This window comes from Netta rufina (genome assembly GCF_964035555.1).
Source record: "Netta rufina genome assembly, chromosome: 18".
Classification (NCBI taxonomy): Eukaryota; Metazoa; Chordata; class Aves; order Anseriformes; family Anatidae; genus Netta; species Netta rufina.
This window is the reverse complement of record NC_140142.1, coordinates 5,443,995-5,451,466: the sequence shown is the minus strand read 5'-3', so window position 1 is coordinate 5,451,466 and position 7,472 is coordinate 5,443,995.

Here is a 7,472-nt window from a genome sequence, read left to right as displayed (position 1 = left end):
TGACAGGAGAAGCCTGGCCAAGAGGGAAGTGAGATTTAGGGGACGGAAGAGGAGTTTAGGAAGCAGAAATTAACGATTTTGTAGAGGTAAGAGGTTTCATGCAATATTGATGGTGCTTTAAAACTGGCTTAAAACAGTCATGTAAAACCCTTACCCTGTTTGGACCAGTAACCCTAATCCCAAAACCAGAATGTTGCTCCAACACCTTGACAGAAATCCCCTGCAGTAATACCTGACCTCAGAGTATCCCTTCAAGCAGAACTCAGCCCATAGCCCCTTTCCTTACCTTTACTCTCTTGCTCATCCTAATCCCTTCCCTTAACACTAGCATTAAAACACTTTATTTAACCCTAGATGACTTCTTGGCAGACCTAAAGAAAACCATAAACCACGAAGCTTGTCCATACCCCAGCCACAGACCTAAACCCTATGCAGAACACCAAATCCTCCCAACAAACCGTTGCTTAAACTCCAATGCAGAAAGGTGAGCCCTTGTTCAAGGCCAGTTGGCAGGTGACTTTGGGCAACCTAATCTAATGGAAATTGTCCCTGTCCATAGAAGAAGGTTTGACTAGACGATCACAGAATCACAGAATCATCTAAGTTGGGAGAGACCTCCAAGATCATCTAGTCCAACCTCTGACCTAACACTAAGAAGTCCTCTGCTAAACCATATCACTAAGCACTACATCTAAACACCTTTTAAAGACTTCCAGGGATGGTGACTCCACCACTTCCCTGGGCAGCCCATTCCAATGCCTAACAACCCTCTCAGAAAAGAAGTTTTTCCTAATATCCAACCTAAACCTCCACTGGCACGACTTTAGGCCATTCCCCCTCATCCGGTCACTGGGCACGTGGGAGAACAGACCAAGCCCCACCTCGCTACAGCCTCCTTTGAGGTAGCTGTAGAGAGCAAAAAGGTCACCCCTGAGCCTCCTTTTCTCCAGGCTGAACAAGCCCAGCTCCGTCAGCTGCTCCTTGTAAGACTTGTTCTGGGTTACACATACTTGGGTAGTGTAAGGCACAATGCAATTCTTTTTGCCTTCTGCATCTACAGCACAGGAAGTAGGACTGCCCTACTCTATTGACTGGACAATAGAGTAGGGTAAAAATAGTAAATGTCTTTACTTTTCATCCTGAGTTTTTTACAGAAGACCCAAGAGAGACAATGGATGACCAGGTACCTACTAATATTTAATCTGAATTTCTCTGGTGCCAATGGTCATTTCAATTTTCTTTTCTTTTCTTTTCTTTTCTTTTCTTTTCTTTTCTTTTCTTTTCTTTTCTTTTCTTTTCTTTTCTTTTCTTTTCTTTTCTTTTCTTTTCTTTTCTTTTCTTTTCTTTTCTTTTCTTTTCTTTTCTTTTCTTTTCTTTTCTTTTCTTTTTAGTTTTATTCTATTTATTTTATTTTATCCCCCCCCAAAAAAAACGTGACTTGTTTTAGAAAGGGTTTCATGTGCTGGGCTGGGCTGCACTTACAGGGACAAAGACCACTGCTGGCAGTGAAGGTGTCAGACCTCCAGACTCTGCTCTTCCTCCCTATGGAGGTCTCCAAAGAAGTCACCCTGGATGAATAGCAATAGGAGAATGATGCTCCAAACTGAAATGCAACAACATTCAGCCTTTGAAACAAGAAAATATTTTTATTATGTGCTTTGTGAAATCTTTTCCCTTAACTATGTTGTGCAAGCTCTGCAATTAGCTGCACAAGGCATGAAACCTTAAAGAAAACTATGGAAGAGATGTTAGGAATTTCTGCATTTTAATGAGTTCCATGGTGTATTGTAGCGCTTAGTCTATGAAGCTCAGGTACTGAGAGGAGAACGATGCAACTGCTAGAGAAAGTAAAGTCAGAAGGAAAAGCTGAAGTGATTTGGAGTATTAATGGGCCCCACTGAGGGCTGTTCCTAACAAAGCCTCCCCAGGGATTAGTTAAGGTAGATAATTGTTGCAGACAAACAAAGCACTGTGCTGAGAAAAGTCTTTGTTGGTTTTAGTGAAGCAGAAGATCCAAGGCCTGACCCCAGCCACTGGAAGGGGAGATCCTGCACCGCCATGTCTGGCTCAAGGCTTTTCCTGGGGTCTGTGAGATGTGGTGGGCAGTGGGATGCCATGAGAAGAACACTGGTATGACACCTCTGAGCTGCTGCATAGGTTTGCAAGGAATCAATGAGGCCCCATTGCAATGAGTATAACATCTCTCCTCATAAGCTACTGCCAAGGGGAAAAACCTTCAAGGCTGTTGGGCCTTCCCTTTTTACCAGCACCCTCTGCCTTCTCTGCAGCCTTTCCAATACTGTCCCAGATATTGCCCTATTTTCTTGAAGTCTGGAGACACACATCTCTGTTCACCATCTTGCTCTCATGCCTTACTTTCACCAATGTCTCGTCAGCCCTCCCCAGCTGTTCCTTGAAACAAAAAGCCAGGGTCTGATCAGAGGGTGACCTCTGGCACCACAGCATGACCCTTTGAGGGATATATCTTACTCCTTGTGACCAGTGCCAGCCTTCCTGGAACACTTTGTGGCACTTTTTTCTCTCCTGATCTTTCCTACTACCGCAGAAAGCTCCATCAGGGTGGAAACCCCTCCTGAAGTAGGCATCCCAACCCAGCAGGTTCCCTGCGGCCTCTCAGCCAAGCAGACACAAGTCACCTCAGCAGCAGTTTCCAAGCCATGGGCCTGCTGCTGGCCTTGCAGCTTCTTGGCTACACACAGCCAAACCTTGTGCCTGCTGCTGCCCAGTCATGGACTCAAGCAGAAGGGACAGGACAACCCATGTTGGGGCCTTCTTTCTGCCTGGGTCCTCCTGGGTCTGGAGGCAGAGGGGATCCCCCAGTCAGCATGCCAAGCAGGTGCCTTCTACTGGCCTAGCAGGGCCACTGCCAGATGTCAGCCCAAAAGTGCAGATCCCAGGGAGAAGTCAAGGGTGACCTGCCACCTCCAGGCACAAGTGACCTCACAGTCCCTTTCTGTGACATGTTCCCGCTGCTGCCCTATCAAGTGCAGAGACAGAAGTGACCTCACAGTCCCTGCCACAGTCACATTGCTCCTGCTGGGGCAGGAGATCCTGAGGCAGAGCTGAGCTCCTCAGAGCATCCCCACCCATCTCCTCCTTGTGGCCCACAAGCTGATCAGATCAGGGTGAGTGAGAGAGTAAAGATAAAGGAAAGCGGCTATAGGCTGTGTTTTGGCTTCAAGGGATACTTTGAGGTCAGGCATAAGAGTAGTGGATTCCTGTCAGGGTGTGGAGTAGCATTTAGGTTTGGGGATTAATGTCACTGATTAAAGTAGGGGAAGGGCTTTACATGACTGTTTTAAGCCAGCGTTACAGCAGAATCGACATTGCCTGAATGTTCTAACCTCACAGAAATCATTAATTTCTGCTGATCTCTCCCCTCCCTCAAATCTCACATCTCTCCTGGCCAGGCTTCTCCTGACTTTCCCATATCAGTCATTTTCTTAGGGGCAGCTTTCTGATGGCTTTCATGATCTCAGAGTATCTGTCTCATATCTGTTGGCTACTCCTTTCTTGAGACTGACATGGCACCTAAGTCAGGATGGAAAAGAACACAAAGGCTGTATATGAACCCTGAACAATGTGCCCAGCAGTTCTTGTACCACCCCAAAATTTTGTTTCCTGCCTCCAACGTTTGGATACGGAATGGCTTCTGTGCACCCAGGCTATCTTTTTCCAAACCCTCATGCATGGTTCAGTTTGCCCCAAGCATCTTGGAGGCAGTGGCCCCCTCTGTGTAGAAAAATGAAAGCAGTCCTAAAGGATGACTTCAGGCAAAAGCTGACACCTCTGACATGACAACCCCTATCCAAGACCTTGTCGTGGTTTAACCCGGCTGGCAGCTAAACACCACAGAGCCGTTCGCTCCCCCTCCCCCTCCCTCTCTGGGACGGGGGAGAGAAATGGAAAGTGAAGCCCGTGAGTTGAGATAAAGACAGTTTAATAAGACAGGAAAATAATAATAACAATAAAATAATAATAATAATAATAATAATAATAATAATAATAATAATAATAATAATAATAATAATAATAATAATAATAATAATACAATGGTGATAATAGTACTACTAATAATAATATGTACAAACAAGTGATGCACAATGCAATTGCTCACCACCCGCTGACCGAGGCCCAGCCTAACCCCGAGCAGTCCGGCCCCCTCCCCCCGGCTAGCCACCCCTATATATTGTTTAGCATGACGTCAGATGGTATGGAATACCCCTTTGGCTAGTTTGGGTCAGCTGTCCTGGGTCTGTCCCCTCCCAGCTCTTACTGCACCCCCAGCCTGCCTGTTGGCAGGACAGAGCAAAAGGCTGAGGTGTCCTTGGCTTGGTATAAGCACTGCTCTGCAACAATGAAAACATCGGGGTGTTATCAGCACTCTTCTCATCCTAAGCCAAAACACAGCATTCCACCAGCTACTAGGAAGAAAATTAATTCTGTTCTAACTGAAACCAGGACAGACCTCTTCCACTATGGGGCCTACCAGGTACTTAGAAAGAGCCGATCTCAGAAACTACATGCACAGCAAGTGCCTTCTGCTGCCCTACCATGGACACTGGCAGATGTGAGCCTAAAGGCACAGATCCCAGCCAGGAGTCAAGGGTGACCTGTCAGCTACTTCAGAGAGAGCTCACCTCACATGCCATTTAACAGCCATTTGCTTCCTGCTGGACTTAGTGTTTCTGATGCACCACTGAGTTTATAATACCACACCTACAAAACACCCCCTTTTTGGGCCAGGACCTGCCTAGGCAGAAGTGATCTGGTTGTGATCCTCCAAGCTCACGGCACACCTGCTTGGCTCCCAGCCTCTCTGATGCACAGGAGCCAGTTCCGTGACAGTCCTGTGAGGTGCTAGGGAAGGAAGGACCTTGCAGGCAATGTTCCAGCCCCATGCCTGTTGGTGGTCTGTCAGCTCCTTGTGCACAGTGAAGATCACACTCAAGTCCAGAAGCCTGAAGCTGGCCTAGCAGACACTCAGGGGAAGCGCCCTCCCAGCCCCAGCCCCAGCCCCAGCCCCAGCCCCAGCTAGTGGTGCTGCTCTGCAAAGCGAGGGGGCTGTGGTGCCCGAGGCACGGGGGCACTATGCAGGGCTGTGCTGGGCAGGCTGGGAGGCAGACCCAGCTCATGGGGTCACTGCCATTGCCCCAGGGCTGCAAGGAATCACTCGCCAGGCTCCTTTGCTGAGGTTTCTGTGTGTTCTGGGGCTGCAGATCTCTCCTCTGCCTGCTCACATCAGATTGAGCACTTGAGCTCTGGTCAGTCCGCCTTGGAGGAGATCCCCCCTTAGGAGGGAAGTGCTGCAGTGGAGGCCAGCTGTGCCACTGCCGTGCCCACTGCCTGTCCCTGCCTGCAGTCCCAGCACAGCCCCACAACAGCACTGGCACCAAGTGAGAGGAGCAGCTGGGCCTGACCCCACCAGCAGGGCTCAGCAGGGCAGGGCGGCAGTGGCAAGAGAGCAGCTCTGCATGCCCCAAGCGCTGGTGCTCCCTGGCCGTGCTGCTGGGATGGGACTCTTTTCCTCTGCACCCCTGCACATGGGCACTGCCCCTGCAGAGCCAGACCAGGTCTCAGAGGAAGGACGTCAGACTAAGTCGCCGTGCTAGCTCCTTCCTTAAGTTTAAAGTCACAGAGAGCATGGCTTCACATGCACAAAGTCTATAAGCTATATTCAACAGGTACATCAATATCATTGTAATGGGTGTTCATTAGCTGAATTAATGTAATAAGAATATGCACAAATACAACCACAAAAAAAAAAAAAAAAAAAAACACAACAGGTATATTGGCTCTTCCTCCAATTATTGACATTGCAAGTCATGTGCAGAAGCAGATCAGAAATTTCAGAAATCACTCTGCCTTCTCCTCTGCACGTTTTAATATGCTGTCACACACTTTATCCTATTTCCTGGAAGTCTGCAGACACCCATCTCTGTTCACCACCTTGCTCTCATCCCAGCATTTCTATCATTTCACGGTCTCATCAACCCTCACCAGCTGTTCCTTGAAAAACGAAGCTAAGGTCACATCATAGATACTCACCAGCATCTTCCAAGCCATGGGCCTGCTGCTGGCCTTGCAGCTTCTTGTGGAGACACAGCCAAGCCTTGTGCCTGCTGCTGTGCAGTCATGGACTCAAGCAGAAGGGACAGGACAACCCATCTGGGGGCCTTCTTTCTGCCTGGGTCCTCCAGGCTCTGGAGGCAGAGGGGATCCCCCAGTCAGCATGCCAAGCAGGTGCCTTGTGCTGGCCTAGCAGGGCCACTGCAAAATGTCAGCCCAAAAGTGCAGATCCCAGGGAGGAGTCAAGGCTGACCTGCCACCTCCAGACACAAGTGACCTCACAGTCCCTTTCTATGACACGTTCCTGCTGCTGCCCTATCAAATGCAGAGACAGAAGTGCCCTTTTGTCGGGGCTGCTGCGTGCCCTGGGGCTGTAGAGCTCTCCTCTGTGTACTCACACCAGATTGAGCACTTGAGCTCTGGTCAGGCCACATGGGAAATAACATGGTTCTCAGCAGTATATATTGGGGTCATCTTTCCAAGACAAGGTATCGGTTTCTCAGAGACTGGCAGCACAGTGGTCTGCTTATGGGAATAGCGAAGTTACTACATATTCCTCATGTTTGGGGTAGGAATTTCTTTTTCTTTTATTTTCCATTTCCTTTCCCTTCGTTATGTGTCTATCTCTCTGTGAGTTTATATGTTCGTTCCCCTCTCTCTCTAGATGAATTTCCTCCTCTCCCTTCAGAGGAGGAAGAAGCAGACAGCTCATGCACGTGTAGTTTCTGGTGGAGGTGAGCAAGGAGGAGGCTCTTTATGGTGCAAGGAAATGGAGGTCCGTGAAGCTGCAGGAGCCCTGCTCTCTTGCCTGGCAGATCCCCAGCACACAGTGCCTGTGCCCCGCAGGGCCAGCCCCGCTCCCCAGGCCAGCACAAGAGGCCTGGCCCAGCCACAGAGCAGCCTGCCCCGAGCAGGGGCCTGCACAAAGAGCTTTCCTTTTGCCCTTTCCCCATCAGTGCAGGCCCAGCAATGCTGCCCTGCTCTTCCCCAGGGCCATCCCTGCTCGCAGAGAGCCTTGCCCAGGGCAGTGTGTCTGTGCTAGCCTGGCTGGCCATTGCTGCTTTTTTCCCTGTGCTCCCTCAGGGCCCCAAGCTGGCGGTGCTGCTGTGAGAGCCAGGGGCTGTGGTGCCCTGGGACACCCGCGGGTCTCCCCTTTGCCTGTGCTGCTCAGGGTGGGCAGCAGACCTACGTCCCTGGGGATCTCTGCTGCTGAGCCCCTTTCCACCTGCCCTGATGGCTCAGCAGCACAGGGCAGTGCTGGACAGGGCCATGGGGTGTGTCTGAGGGCACAAAAGGCAAGTGAGTGCTGCACCAGACCTCACCCACAGCACTTCAAAATGCATATAATCAATTACTCTGCAGTCTTATGGGCCTTTGCCTGC